Here is a 14,442-nt window from a genome sequence, read left to right on the forward strand (position 1 = left end):
CATTGTCCCAACGTCTCATGGGTACAGCTCGAGTTTCTCTTCATTCACGCATAAATCTTTCGCCTTTTACTAAAGATTTCCGTGAAGGGGAACATTTGTGAGTTTCTGATATTTTTGGATACTCTGCTCACAGCAGAGTTACATGTGTTTGTTCAAGAACAGAGGACGTTTGGCAGCTTGTAACAAAGTACCACAATAGGCTGGGCCAGAGATCGAGCGTGGCTAAAAGAATTGGCTGTTTTGTCCAAGACAGCGGTGTGAATGTAAGTTTTACCAAGCACAAAAGGGTAGTGATGGGAGAAACAAAGCTTTGAACTGATTGCTTCGCAAAATTATTCACTGTTTCCAAGCGTTCGGAACGGAACACGCTGGTCAGAACAGTGAAAATCCCACAAAAAAAAAGACTCAGGCCAAACATTCAAAAAACACCTTTTACAAACCTATTGCAAACGCTTTCTTGAAAGTAAAATCTTTCAAATGCAATTAGCTAAAAATAATCAAGCGAGTCTTGAACGGCAGGTTGACTTTAACAGCACCTTCCACGGTAAAGCCCGAGCTTATGCAAGGTGTTTGGTCGTGATAAAGAAGAAGACTCCCCGTCGGGGAATCGAACCCCGGTCTTCCGCGTGACAGGCGGAGATACTGTCCACTATACTAACGAGGACTGGTCATCACAGTTGCTTCTCTGGGCGGTGTGTTACTGTTGTCTATGCTCAACCGTTGAGACGTCACTTAATACTGGATATGCTTTCCATTAATGGAGTTATTATTATTTAAACATTTTATTTTGGCCAAAGAGCTCACCCTGTCCTATGGAGGTATCCAAGAATTGTCTTGCTCACAGCAGAGCTACATGTGTTTGCTCAAGAACAGAGGACGTTTGGCAGCTTGTAACAAAGTACCACAATAGGTTGGGCCAGAGATTGAGAGTGGCTAAAAGAATTGGCTGTTTTGTCCAAGACTGGAACTGGGTAGTCGTCAAACCATCCACACTTTCCCAGTTCACAACTTCGAGTCTTGTGTCAGCAGTGTGAATGTAAGCACAAAAGTGTAGTGATGGGAGAAACAAAGCTTTGAACCGATTGTTTCGCAACATTATTCACTGTTTCCAAGCGTTCGGAACGCAACACACTGGTCAGAACAGTGAAAATGCAACAAAAAAAAAAGACTCAGGCCAAACATTCAAAAAACACCTTTTACAAACCTATTGCAAACGCTTTCTTGAAAGTAAAATCTTTCAAATGCAATTAGGTAAACATAATCAAGTGAGTCTTGAACGGCAGGTTGACTTTAACAGCGCCTTCCACGGTAAAGCCTGAGCTTATGCAAGGTGTTTGGTCGTGATAAAGAAGAAGACTAATCGAACCCCGGTCTTCCGCGTGACAGGCGGAGATACTGTCCACTATACTAACGAGGACTGGTCATCCCAATTGCTTCTCTGGGCGGTACGGTACTGTTGTCTATGCTCAACCGTTAAGACGTCATTTAATACTGGATATGCTTTCCATTAATGGAGTTATTATTATTTAAGCCTTTTATTTTGGCCAAGGAGCTCACCCTGTCCTATGGAGGTATCCACCCGCAATCCAAGGAGATGAAGGGTTTGTTCATTTAGCATGCAGGAAGTTCATAAAAATCTCATGCGAATACTACCACTGGTCTTCGACATACTATCGGATTCAGTGACATCCTCTTGGACAGGGTTTGCGGACATTTGGTGATGGGGCAGATTCTTTTTACATTTGCTCCTTCCTCTAATGGATATGGCTGTATTATTGTTTTTTTTTTTAAAGAAAATAAGCTGGATGGGAGGAGCCTGCACCAGACATTACCCTTGCTGAGCATGGTTGCATGTGCTTGGAACCACATTGTCCCAACGTCTCATGGGTACAGCTCGAGTTTCTCTTCATTCACGCATAAATCTTTCGCCTTTTACTAAAGATTTCCGTGGAGGGGAACATTTGCAAGGTTCTGATATTTTTGGATGCTCTGCTCACAGCAGAGCTACATGTGTTTGTTCAAGAACAGAGGACGTTTGGCAGCTTGTAACAAAGTACCACTATAGGTTGGGCCACAGATCGAGCGTGGCTAAAATAATTGGCTGTTTTGTCCAAGACAGCGGTGTGAATGTAAGTTTTACCAAGCACAAAAGGGTAGTGATGGGAGAAACAAAGCTTTGAACTGATTGCTTCGCAAAATTGTTCACTGTTTCCAAGCGTTCGGAACGGAACACGCTGGTCAGAACAGTGAAAATCCCACAAAAAAAAAAAAGACTCAGGCCAAACATTCAAAAAAGACCTTTTACAAACCTATTGCAAACGCTTTCTTGAAAGTAAAATCTTTCAAATGCAATTAGCTAAAAATAATCAAGCGAGTCTTGAATGGCAGGTTGACTTTAACAGCACCTTCCACGGTAAAGCCCGAGCTTATGCAAGGTGTTTGGTCGTGATAAAGAAGAAGACTAATCGAACCCCGGTCTTCCGCGTGACAGGCGGAGATACTGTCCACTATACTAACGAGGACTGGTCATCCCAATTGCTTCTCTGGGCGGTACGGTACTGTTGTCTATGCCCAACCGTTGAGACGTCACTTAATACTGGATATGCTTTCCATTAATGGAGTTATTATTATTTAAGCCTTTTATTTTGGCCAAGGAGCTCACCCTGTCCTATGGAGGTATCCACCCGCAATCCAAGGAGATGAAGGGTTTGTTCATTTAGCATCCAGGAAGTTCATAAAAATCTCATGCGAATACTACCACTGGTCTTCGACATACTATCGGATTCAGTGACATGACATCCTCTTGGACAGGGTTTGCGGACATTTGGTGATGGGGCAGATTCTTTTTACATTTGCTCCTTCCTCTAATGGATATGGCTGTATTATTATTTTTTTTTAAGAAAATAAGCTGGATGGGAGGAGCCTGCACCAGACATTACCCTTGCTGAGCATGGTTGCATGTGCTTGGGACCACATTGTCCCAACGTCTCATGGGTACAGCTCGAGTTTCTCTTCATTCACGCATAAATCTTTCGCCTTTTACTAAAGATTTCCGTGGAGGGGAACATTTGTGAGTTTCTGATATTTTTGGATGCTCTGCTCACAGCAGAGCTACATGTGTTTGTTCAAGAACAGAGGACGTTTGGCAGCTTGTAACAAAGTACCACAATAGGCTGGGCCACAGATCGAGTGTGGCTAAAAGAATTGGCTGTTTTGTCCAAGACAGCGGTGTGAATGTAAGTTTTACCAAGCACAAAAGGGTAGTGATGGGAGAAACAAAGCTTTGAACTGATTGCTTCGCAAAATTATTCACTGTTTCCAAGCGTTCGGAACGCAACACGCTGGTCAGAACAGTGAAAATGCCAAAAAAAAAAAAAAAGACTCAGGCCAAACATTCAAAAAACACCTTTTGCAAACCTATTGCAAACGCTTTCTTGAAAGTAAAATCTTTCAAATGCAATTAGCTTAACATAATCAAGTGAGTCTTGAATGGCAGGTTGACTTTAACAGCACCTTCCACGGTAAAGCCCGAGCTTATGCAAGGTGTTTGGTCGTGATAAAGAAGAAGACTAATCGAACCCCGGTCTTCCGCGTGACAGGCGGAGATACTGTCCACTATACTAACGAGGACTGTTCATCACAGTTGCTTCTCTGGGAGGTACGGTACTGTTGTCTATGCTCAACCGTTGAGACGTCACTTAATACTGGATATGCTTTCCATTAATGGAGTTATTATTATTTAAGCCTTTTATTTTGGCCAAGGAAATCACCCTGTCCTATGGAGGTATCCACCCGCAATCCAAGGAGATGAAGGGTTTGTTCATTTAGCAACCAAGAAGTTCATAAAAATCTCATGCGAATACTACCACTGGTCTTCGACATACTATCGGATTCAGTGACATCCTCTTGGACAGGGTTTGCGGACATTTGGTGATGGGGCAGATTCTTTTTACATTTGCTACTTCCTCTAATGGGTATGGCTGTATTATTGTTTTTTTTTAAAGAAAATAAGCTGGATGGGAGGAGCCTGCACCAGACATTACCCTTGCTGAGCATGGTTGCATGTGCTTGTGACCACATTGTCCCAACATATCATGGGTACAGCTCGAGTTTCTCTTCATTCACTCAGAAATCTTTCGCCTTTTACTAAAGATTTCCGTGGAGAGGAACATTTGCGAGTTTCTGATATTTTTGGATGCTCTGCTCACAGCAGAGCTACACGTGTTTGTTCAAGAACAGAGGATGTTGGCAGCTTGTGACAAAGTACCACAATAGGCTGGGCCAAAGATCGAGTGTGGCTAAAAGAATTGGCTGTTTTGTCCAAGACTGAAACTGGGTAGTCGTCAAACCATCCACACATTCCCAGTTCACAACTTCGAGTCTTGTGTCAGCAGTGTGAATGTAAGTTTTACCAATCACAAAAGGGTAGTGATGGGAGAAACAAAGCTTTGAACCGATTGTTTTGCAACATTATTCACTGTTTCCAAGCGTTCGGAACGCAACACGCTGGTCAGAACAGTGAAAATGCCAAAAAAAAAAAAAGACTCAGGCCAAACATTCAAAAAACACCTTTTACAAACCTATTGCAAACGCTTTCTTGAAAGTAAAATCTTTCAAATGCACTTAGCTAAACATAATCAAGTGAGTCTTGAACGGCAGGTTGACTTTAAAAGCGCCTTCCACGGTAAAGCCTGAGCTTATGCAAGGTGTTTGGTCGTGATAAAGAAGAATACTCCCCGTCGGGGAATCGAACCCCTGTCTTCCGCGTGACAGTCAGAGATACTGTCCACTATAATAACGAGGACTGGTCATCACAGTTGCTTCTCTGGGCGGTACGGTACTGTTGTCTATGCTCAACCGTTGAGACGTCACTTAATACTGGATATGCTTTCCATTAATGGAGTTATTATTATTTAAGCCTTTTATTTTGGCCAAGGAGCTCACCCTGTCCTATGGAGGTATCCACCCGCAATCCAAGGAGATGAAGGGTTTGTTCATTTAGCATCCAGGAAGTTCATAAAAATCTCATGCGAATACTACCACTGGTCTTCGACATACTATCGGATTCAGTGACATCCTCTTGGACAGGGTTTGCGGACATTTGGTGATGGGGCAGATTCTTTTTACATTTGCTCCTTCCTCTAATGGATATGGCTGTATTATTTTTTTTTTTTTAAGAAAATAAGCTGGATGGGAGGAGCCTGCACCAGACATTACCCTTGCTGAGCATGGTTGCATGTGCTTGGGACCACATTGTCCCAACGTCTCATGGGTACAGCTCGAGTTTCTCTTCATTCACGCATAAATCTTTCGCCTTTTACTAAAGATTTCCGTGAAGGGGAACATTTGTGAGTTTCTGATATTTTTGGATACTCTGCTCACAGCAGAGTTACATGTGTTTGTTCAAGAACAGAGGACGTTTGGCAGCTTGTAACAAAGTACCACAATAGGCTGGGCCAGAGATCGAGCGTGGCTAAAAGAATTGGCTGTTTTGTCCAAGACAGCGGTGTGAATGTAAGTTTTACCAAGCACAAAAGGGTAGTGATGGGAGAAACAAAGCTTTGAACTGATTGCTTCGCAAAATTATTCACTGTTTCCAAGCGTTCGGAACGGAACACGCTGGTCAGAACAGTGAAAATCCCACAAAAAAAAAGACTCAGGCCAAACATTCAAAAAACACCTTTTACAAACCTATTGCAAACGCTTTCTTGAAAGTAAAATCTTTCAAATGCAATTAGCTAAAAATAATCAAGCGAGTCTTGAACGGCAGGTTGACTTTAACAGCACCTTCCACGGTAAAGCCCGAGCTTATGCAAGGTGTTTGGTCGTGATAAAGAAGAAGACTCCCCGTCGGGGAATCGAACCCCGGTCTTCCGCGTGACAGGCGGAGATACTGTCCACTATACTAACGAGGACTGGTCATCACAGTTGCTTCTCTGGGCGGTGTGTTACTGTTGTCTATGCTCAACCGTTGAGACGTCACTTAATACTGGATATGCTTTCCATTAATGGAGTTATTATTATTTAAACATTTTATTTTGGCCAAAGAGCTCACCCTGTCCTATGGAGGTATCCAAGAATTGTCTTGCTCACAGCAGAGCTACATGTGTTTGCTCAAGAACAGAGGACGTTTGGCAGCTTGTAACAAAGTACCACAATAGGTTGGGCCAGAGATTGAGAGTGGCTAAAAGAATTGGCTGTTTTGTCCAAGACTGGAACTGGGTAGTCGTCAAACCATCCACACTTTCCCAGTTCACAACTTCGAGTCTTGTGTCAGCAGTGTGAATGTAAGCACAAAAGGGTAGTGATGGGAGAAACAAAGCTTTGAACCGATTGTTTCGCAACATTATTCACTGTTTCCAAGCGTTCGGAACGCAACACACTGGTCAGAACAGTGAAAATGCAACAAAAAAAAAAGACTCAGGCCAAACATTCAAAAAACACCTTTTGCAAACCTATTGCAAACGCTTTCTTGAAAGTAAAATCTTTCAAATGCAATTAGCTTAACATAATCAAGTGAGTCTTGAATGGCAGGTTGACTTTAACAGCACCTTCCACGGTAAAGCCCGAGCTTATGCAAGGTGTTTGGTCGTGATAAAGAAGAAGACTAATCGAACCCCGGTCTTCCGCGTGACAGGCGGAGATACTGTCCACTATACTAACGAGGACTGTTCATCACAGTTGCTTCTCTGGGAGGTACGGTACTGTTGTCTATGCTCAACCGTTGAGACGTCACTTAATACTGGATATGCTTTCCATTAATGGAGTTATTATTATTTAAGCCTTTTATTTTGGCCAAGGAAATCACCCTGTCCTATGGAGGTATCCACCCGCAATCCAAGGAGATGAAGGGTTTGTTCATTTAGCAACCAAGAAGTTCATAAAAATCTCATGCGAATACTACCACTGGTCTTCGACATACTATCGGATTCAGTGACATCCTCTTGGACAGGGTTTGCGGACATTTGGTGATGGGGCAGATTCTTTTTACATTTGCTACTTCCTCTAATGGGTATGGCTGTATTATTGTTTTTTTTTAAAGAAAATAAGCTGGATGGGAGGAGCCTGCACCAGACATTACCCTTGCTGAGCATGGTTGCATGTGCTTGTGACCACATTGTCCCAACATATCATGGGTACAGCTCGAGTTTCTCTTCATTCACTCAGAAATCTTTCGCCTTTTACTAAAGATTTCCGTGGAGAGGAACATTTGCGAGTTTCTGATATTTTTGGATGCTCTGCTCACAGCAGAGCTACACGTGTTTGTTCAAGAACAGAGGATGTTGGCAGCTTGTGACAAAGTACCACAATAGGCTGGGCCAAAGATCGAGTGTGGCTAAAAGAATTGGCTGTTTTGTCCAAGACTGAAACTGGGTAGTCGTCAAACCATCCACACATTCCCAGTTCACAACTTCGAGTCTTGTGTCAGCAGTGTGAATGTAAGTTTTACCAATCACAAAAGGGTAGTGATGGGAGAAACAAAGCTTTGAACCGATTGTTTTGCAACATTATTCACTGTTTCCAAGCGTTCGGAACGCAACACGCTGGTCAGAACAGTGAAAATGCCAAAAAAAAAAAAAGACTCAGGCCAAACATTCAAAAAACACCTTTTACAAACCTATTGCAAACGCTTTCTTGAAAGTAAAATCTTTCAAATGCACTTAGCTAAACATAATCAAGTGAGTCTTGAACGGCAGGTTGACTTTAAAAGCGCCTTCCACGGTAAAGCCTGAGCTTATGCAAGGTGTTTGGTCGTGATAAAGAAGAATACTCCCCGTCGGGGAATCGAACCCCTGTCTTCCGCGTGACAGTCAGAGATACTGTCCACTATAATAACGAGGACTGGTCATCACAGTTGCTTCTCTGGGCGGTACGGTACTGTTGTCTATGCTCAACCGTTGAGACGTCACTTAATACTGGATATGCTTTCCATTAATGGAGTTATTATTATTTAAGCCTTTTATTTTGGCCAAGGAGCTCACCCTGTCCTATGGAGGTATCCACCCGCAATCCAAGGAGATGAAGGGTTTGTTCATTTAGCATCCAGGAAGTTCATAAAAATCTCATGCGAATACTACCACTGGTCTTCGACATACTATCGGATTCAGTGACATCCTCTTGGACAGGGTTTGCGGACATTTGGTGATGGGGCAGATTCTTTTTACATTTGCTCCTTCCTCTAATGGATATGGCTGTATTATTTTTTTTTTTTTAAGAAAATAAGCTGGATGGGAGGAGCCTGCACCAGACATTACCCTTGCTGAGCATGGTTGCATGTGCTTGTGACCACATTGTCCCAACGTCTCATGGGTACAGCTCGAGTTTCTCTTCATTCACGCATAAATCTTTCGCCTTTTACTAAAGATTTCCGTGAAGGGGAACATTTGTGAGTTTCTGATATTTTTGGATACTCTGCTCACAGCAGAGTTACATGTGTTTGTTCAAGAACAGAGGACGTTTGGCAGCTTGTAACAAAGTACCACAATAGGCTGGGCCAGAGATCGAGCGTGGCTAAAAGAATTGGCTGTTTTGTCCAAGACAGCGGTGTGAATGTAAGTTTTACCAAGCACAAAAGGGTAGTGATGGGAGAAACAAAGCTTTGAACTGATTGCTTCGCAAAATTATTCACTGTTTCCAAGCGTTCGGAACGGAACACGCTGGTCAGAACAGTGAAAATCCCACAAAAAAAAAGACTCAGGCCAAACATTCAAAAAACACCTTTTACAAACCTATTGCAAACGCTTTCTTGAAAGTAAAATCTTTCAAATGCAATTAGCTAAAAATAATCAAGCGAGTCTTGAACGGCAGGTTGACTTTAACAGCACCTTCCACGGTAAAGCCCGAGCTTATGCAAGGTGTTTGGTCGTGATAAAGAAGAAGACTCCCCGTCGGGGAATCGAACCCCGGTCTTCCGCGTGACAGGCGGAGATACTGTCCACTATACTAACGAGGACTGGTCATCACAGTTGCTTCTCTGGGCGGTGTGTTACTGTTGTCTATGCTCAACCGTTGAGACGTCACTTAATACTGGATATGCTTTCCATTAATGGAGTTATTATTATTTAAACATTTTATTTTGGCCAAAGAGCTCACCCTGTCCTATGGAGGTATCCAAGAATTGTCTTGCTCACAGCAGAGCTACATGTGTTTGCTCAAGAACAGAGGACGTTTGGCAGCTTGTAACAAAGTACCACAATAGGTTGGGCCAGAGATTGAGAGTGGCTAAAAGAATTGGCTGTTTTGTCCAAGACTGGAACTGGGTAGTCGTCAAACCATCCACACTTTCCCAGTTCACAACTTCGAGTCTTGTGTCAGCAGTGTGAATGTAAGCACAAAAGGGTAGTGATGGGAGAAACAAAGCTTTGAACCGATTGTTTCGCAACATTATTCACTGTTTCCAAGCGTTCGGAACGCAACACACTGGTCAGAACAGTGAAAATGCAACAAAAAAAAAAGACTCAGGCCAAACATTCAAAAAACACCTTTTACAAACCTATTGCAAACGCTTTCTTGAAAGTAAAATCTTTCAAATGCAATTAGGTAAACATAATCAAGTGAGTCTTGAACGGCAGGTTGACTTTAACAGCGCCTTCCACGGTAAAGCCTGAGCTTATGCAAGGTGTTTGGTCGTGATAAAGAAGAAGACTAATCGAACCCCGGTCTTCCGCGTGACAGGCGGAGATACTGTCCACTATACTAACGAGGACTGGTCATCCCAATTGCTTCTCTGGGCGGTACGGTACTGTTGTCTATGCTCAACCGTTAAGACGTCATTTAATACTGGATATGCTTTCCATTAATGGAGTTATTATTATTTAAGCCTTTTATTTTGGCCAAGGAGCTCACCCTGTCCTATGGAGGTATCCACCCGCAATCCAAGGAGATGAAGGGTTTGTTCATTTAGCATGCAGGAAGTTCATAAAAATCTCATGCGAATACTACCACTGGTCTTCGACATACTATCGGATTCAGTGACATCCTCTTGGACAGGGTTTGCGGACATTTGGTGATGGGGCAGATTCTTTTTACATTTGCTCCTTCCTCTAATGGATATGGCTGTATTATTGATTTTTTTTTTAAAGAAAATAAGCTGGATGGGAGGAGCCTGCACCAGACATTACCCTTGCTGAGCATGGTTGCATGTGCTTGGAACCACATTGTCCCAACGTCTCATGGGTACAGCTCGAGTTTCTCTTCATTCACGCATAAATCTTTCGCCTTTTACTAAAGATTTCCGTGGAGGGGAACATTTGCAAGGTTCTGATATTTTTGGATGCTCTGCTCACAGCAGAGCTACATGTGTTTGTTCAAGAACAGAGGACGTTTGGCAGCTTGTAACAAAGTACCACTATAGGTTGGGCCACAGATCGAGCGTGGCTAAAATAATTGGCTGTTTTGTCCAAGACAGCGGTGTGAATGTAAGTTTTACCAAGCACAAAAGGGTAGTGATGGGAGAAACAAAGCTTTGAACTGATTGCTTCGCAAAATTGTTCACTGTTTCCAAGCGTTCGGAACGGAACACGCTGGTCAGAACAGTGAAAATCCCACAAAAAAAAAAAAGACTCAGGCCAAACATTCAAAAAAGACCTTTTACAAACCTATTGCAAACGCTTTCTTGAAAGTAAAATCTTTCAAATGCAATTAGCTAAAAATAATCAAGCGAGTCTTGAATGGCAGGTTGACTTTAACAGCACCTTCCACGGTAAAGCCCGAGCTTATGCAAGGTGTTTGGTCGTGATAAAGAAGAAGACTAATCGAACCCCGGTCTTCCGCGTGACAGGCGGAGATACTGTCCACTATACTAACGAGGACTGGTCATCCCAATTGCTTCTCTGGGCGGTACGGTACTGTTGTCTATGCCCAACCGTTGAGACGTCACTTAATACTGGATATGCTTTCCATTAATGGAGTTATTATTATTTAAGCCTTTTATTTTGGCCAAGGAGCTCACCCTGTCCTATGGAGGTATCCACCCGCAATCCAAGGAGATGAAGGGTTTGTTCATTTAGCATCCAGGAAGTTCATAAAAATCTCATGCGAATACTACCACTGGTCTTCGACATACTATCGGATTCAGTGACATGACATCCTCTTGGACAGGGTTTGCGGACATTTGGTGATGGGGCAGATTCTTTTTACATTTGCTCCTTCCTCTAATGGATATGGCTGTATTATTATTTTTTTTTAAGAAAATAAGCTGGATGGGAGGAGCCTGCACCAGACATTACCCTTGCTGAGCATGGTTGCATGTGCTTGGGACCACATTGTCCCAACGTCTCATGGGTACAGCTCGAGTTTCTCTTCATTCACGCATAAATCTTTCGCCTTTTACTAAAGATTTCCGTGGAGGGGAACATTTGTGAGTTTCTGATATTTTTGGATGCTCTGCTCACAGCAGAGCTACATGTGTTTGTTCAAGAACAGAGGACGTTTGGCAGCTTGTAACAAAGTACCACAATAGGCTGGGCCACAGATCGAGTGTGGCTAAAAGAATTGGCTGTTTTGTCCAAGACAGCGGTGTGAATGTAAGTTTTACCAAGCACAAAAGGGTAGTGATGGGAGAAACAAAGCTTTGAACTGATTGCTTCGCAAAATTATTCACTGTTTCCAAGCGTTCGGAACGGAACACGCTGGTCAGAACAGTGAAAATCCCACAAAAAAAAAAAAGACTCAGGCCAAACATTCAAAAAACCCCTTTTTACAAACCTATTGCAAACGCTTTCTTGAAAGTAAAATCTTTCAAATGCAATTAGCTAAAAATAATCAAGCGAGTCTTGAACGGCAGGTTGACTTTAACAGCACCTTCCACGGTAAAGCCCGAGCTTATGCAAGGTGTTTGGTCGTGATAAAGAAGAAGACACCCTGTCGGGGAATCGAACCCCGGTCTTCCGCGTGACAGGCGGAGATACTGTCCACTATACTAACGAGGACTGGTCATCACAGTTCCTTCTCTGGGCGGTGTCTTACTGTTGTCTATGCTCAACCGTTGAGACGTCACTTAATACTGGATATGCTTTCCATTAATGGAGTTATTATTATTTAAACCTTTTATTTTGGCCAAAGAGCTCACCCTGTCCTATGGAGGTATCCAAGAATTGTCTTGCTCACAGCAGAGCTACATTGTTTGTTCAAGAACAGAGGACGTTTGGCAGCTTGTAACAAAGTACCACAATAGGTTGGGCCAGAGATTGAGCGTGGCTAAAAGAATTGGCTGTTTTGTCCAAGACTGGAACTGGGTAGTCGTCAAACCATCCACACTTTCCCAGTTCACAACTTCGAGTCTTGTGTCAGCAGTGTGAATGTAAGTTTTACCAAGCACAAAAGGGTAGTGATGGGAGAAACAAAGCTTTGAACCGATTGTTTCGCAACATTATTCACTGTTTCCAATCGTTCGGAACGCAACACACTGGTCAGAACAGTGAAAATGCAACAAAAAAAAAAGACTCAGGCCAAACATTCAAAAAACACCTTTTACAAACCTATTGCAAACGCTTTCTTGAAAGTAAAATCTTTCAAATGCAATTAGCTGAACATAATCAAGTGAGTCTTGAACGGCAGGTTGACTTTAACAGCGCCTTCCACGGTAAAGCCTGAGCTTATGCAAGGTGTTTGGTCGTGATAAAGAAGAAGACTAATCGAACCCCGGTCTTCCGCGTGACAGGCGGAGATACTGTCCACTATACTAACGAGGACTGGTCATCCCAATTGCTCCTCTGGGCGGTACGGTACTGTTGTCTATGCTCAACCGTTGAGACGTCACTTAATACTGGATATGCTTTCCATTAATGGAGTTATTATTATTTAAGCCTTTTATTTTGGCCAAGGAGCTCACCCTGTCCTATGGAGGTATCCACCCGCAATCCAAGGAGATGAAGGGTTTGTTCATTTAGCATCCAGGAAGTTCATAAAAATCTCATGCGAATACTACCACTGGTCTTTGACATACTATCGGATTCAGTGACATCCTCTTGGACAGGGTTTGCGGACATTTGGTGATGGGGCAGATTCTTTTTACATTTGCTCCTTCCTCTAATGGATATGGCTGTATTATTCTTTTTTTTAAAAAGAAAATAAGCTGGATGGGAGGAGCCTGCACCAGACATTACCCTTGCTGAGCATGGTTGCATGTGCTTGGGACCACATTGTCCCAACGTCTCATGGGTACAGCTCGAGTTTCTCTTCATTCACGCATAAATCTTTAGCCTTTTACTAAAGATTTCCGTGGAGGGGAACATTTGCGAGTTTCTGATGTTTTTGGATGCTCTGCTCACAGCAGAGCTACATGTGTTTGTTCAAGAACAGAGGACGTTTGGCAGCTTGTAACAAAGTACCACAATAGGCTGGGCCACAGATCGAGCGTGGCTAAAAGAATTTGCTGTTTTGTCCAAGACAGCGGTGTGAATGTAAGTTTTACCAAGCACAAAAGGGTAGTGATGGGAGAAACAAAGCTTTGAACTGATTGCTTCGCAAAATTGTTCACTGTTTCCAAGCGTTCGGAACGGAACACGCTGCTCAGAACAGTGAAAATCCCACGAAAAAAAAAAGACTCAGGCCAAACATTCAAAAAACACCTTTTACAAACCTATTGCAAACGCTTTCTTGAAAGTAAAATCTTTCAAATGCAATTAGCTAAACATTATCACGCGAGTCTTGAACGGCAGGTTGACTTTAACAGCACCTTCCACGGTAAAGCCCGAGCTTATGCAAGGTGTTTGGTCGTGATAAAGAAGAAGACTCCCCGTCGGGGAATCGAACGTCTTCCGCGTGACAGACGGAGATACTGTCCACTATACTAACGAGGACTGGTCATCACAGTTGCTTCTCTGGGCGGTGTGCTACTGTTGTCTATGCTCAACCGTTGAGACGTCACTTAATACTGGATATGCTTTCCATTAATGGAGTTATTATTATTTAAACCTTTTATTTTGGCCAAGGAGCTCACCCTGTCCTATGGAAGTATCCAAGAATTGTCTTGCTCACAGCAGAGCTACATGTGTTTGTTCAAGAACAGAGGACGTTTGGCACCTCGTAACAAAGTACCACATTAGGTTGGGCCAGAGATTGAGCGTGGCTAAAAGAATTGGCTGTTTTGTCCAAGACTGGAACTGGGTAGACGTCAAACCATCCACACTTTCCCAGTTCACAACTTCGAGTCTTGTGTCAGCAGTGTGAATGTAAGTTTTACCAAGCACAAAAGGGTAGTGATGGGAGAAAAAAAGCTTTGAACCGATTGTTTCGCAACATTATTCACTGTTTCCAAGCGCTCGGAACGCAACACACTGGTCAGAACAGTGAAAATGCAACAAAAAAAAAGACTCAGGCCAAACATTCAAAAAACACCTTTTACAAACCTATTGCAAACGCTTTCTTGAAAGTAAAATCTTTCAAATGCAATTAGCTAAACATAATCAAGTGAGTCTTGAACGGCAGGTTGACTTTAAC

The 14,442-nt window shown here is 42.9% G+C and overlaps 13 non-coding genes across 13 annotated transcripts; 10 read left to right on the forward strand and 3 right to left on the reverse strand.

Annotated features, from left to right (window-relative positions):
* Positions 1–24: 24 nt before the first annotated feature.
* LOC143730079 (U5 spliceosomal RNA) lies at positions 25–140 on the forward strand. Its single transcript, XR_013200309.1, has one exon. It is a non-coding gene; the product is annotated as a U5 spliceosomal RNA (small nuclear RNA).
* Positions 141–592: 452 nt separating this feature from the next.
* On the reverse strand, positions 593–664 carry trnad-guc (transfer RNA aspartic acid (anticodon GUC)). The gene has a single exon. It is a non-coding gene; the product is annotated as a tRNA-Asp (tRNA).
* A 1,227-nt stretch (positions 665–1,891) lies between these two features.
* On the forward strand, positions 1,892–2,006 carry LOC143730376 (U5 spliceosomal RNA). The gene has a single exon (XR_013200578.1). It is a non-coding gene; the product is annotated as a U5 spliceosomal RNA (small nuclear RNA).
* Positions 2,007–2,997: 991 nt separating this feature from the next.
* LOC143730086 (U5 spliceosomal RNA) lies at positions 2,998–3,113 on the forward strand. The gene has a single exon (XR_013200316.1). It is a non-coding gene; the product is annotated as a U5 spliceosomal RNA (small nuclear RNA).
* A 989-nt stretch (positions 3,114–4,102) lies between these two features.
* LOC143730349 (U5 spliceosomal RNA) lies at positions 4,103–4,217 on the forward strand. Its single transcript, XR_013200554.1, has one exon. It is a non-coding gene; the product is annotated as a U5 spliceosomal RNA (small nuclear RNA).
* A 1,058-nt stretch (positions 4,218–5,275) lies between these two features.
* On the forward strand, positions 5,276–5,391 carry LOC143730080 (U5 spliceosomal RNA). Its single transcript, XR_013200310.1, has one exon. It is a non-coding gene; the product is annotated as a U5 spliceosomal RNA (small nuclear RNA).
* A 452-nt stretch (positions 5,392–5,843) lies between these two features.
* trnad-guc (transfer RNA aspartic acid (anticodon GUC)) lies at positions 5,844–5,915 on the reverse strand. The gene has a single exon. It is a non-coding gene; the product is annotated as a tRNA-Asp (tRNA).
* A 1,225-nt stretch (positions 5,916–7,140) lies between these two features.
* LOC143730351 (U5 spliceosomal RNA) lies at positions 7,141–7,255 on the forward strand. The gene has a single exon (XR_013200556.1). It is a non-coding gene; the product is annotated as a U5 spliceosomal RNA (small nuclear RNA).
* A 1,058-nt stretch (positions 7,256–8,313) lies between these two features.
* LOC143730081 (U5 spliceosomal RNA) lies at positions 8,314–8,429 on the forward strand. The gene has a single exon (XR_013200311.1). It is a non-coding gene; the product is annotated as a U5 spliceosomal RNA (small nuclear RNA).
* A 452-nt stretch (positions 8,430–8,881) lies between these two features.
* trnad-guc (transfer RNA aspartic acid (anticodon GUC)) lies at positions 8,882–8,953 on the reverse strand. The gene has a single exon. It is a non-coding gene; the product is annotated as a tRNA-Asp (tRNA).
* A 1,227-nt stretch (positions 8,954–10,180) lies between these two features.
* LOC143730377 (U5 spliceosomal RNA) lies at positions 10,181–10,295 on the forward strand. The gene has a single exon (XR_013200579.1). It is a non-coding gene; the product is annotated as a U5 spliceosomal RNA (small nuclear RNA).
* A 991-nt stretch (positions 10,296–11,286) lies between these two features.
* LOC143730087 (U5 spliceosomal RNA) lies at positions 11,287–11,402 on the forward strand. Its single transcript, XR_013200317.1, has one exon. It is a non-coding gene; the product is annotated as a U5 spliceosomal RNA (small nuclear RNA).
* Positions 11,403–13,165: 1,763 nt separating this feature from the next.
* On the forward strand, positions 13,166–13,280 carry LOC143730365 (U5 spliceosomal RNA). Its single transcript, XR_013200568.1, has one exon. It is a non-coding gene; the product is annotated as a U5 spliceosomal RNA (small nuclear RNA).
* The last annotated feature ends 1,162 nt before the right edge of the window (positions 13,281–14,442 follow it).

Source organism: Siphateles boraxobius, unplaced genomic scaffold (assembly GCF_051911475.1).
Source record: "Siphateles boraxobius isolate OS27281-9 unplaced genomic scaffold, OSU_SipBor_1 8, whole genome shotgun sequence".
Classification (NCBI taxonomy): domain Eukaryota; kingdom Metazoa; phylum Chordata; class Actinopteri; order Cypriniformes; family Leuciscidae; genus Siphateles; species Siphateles boraxobius.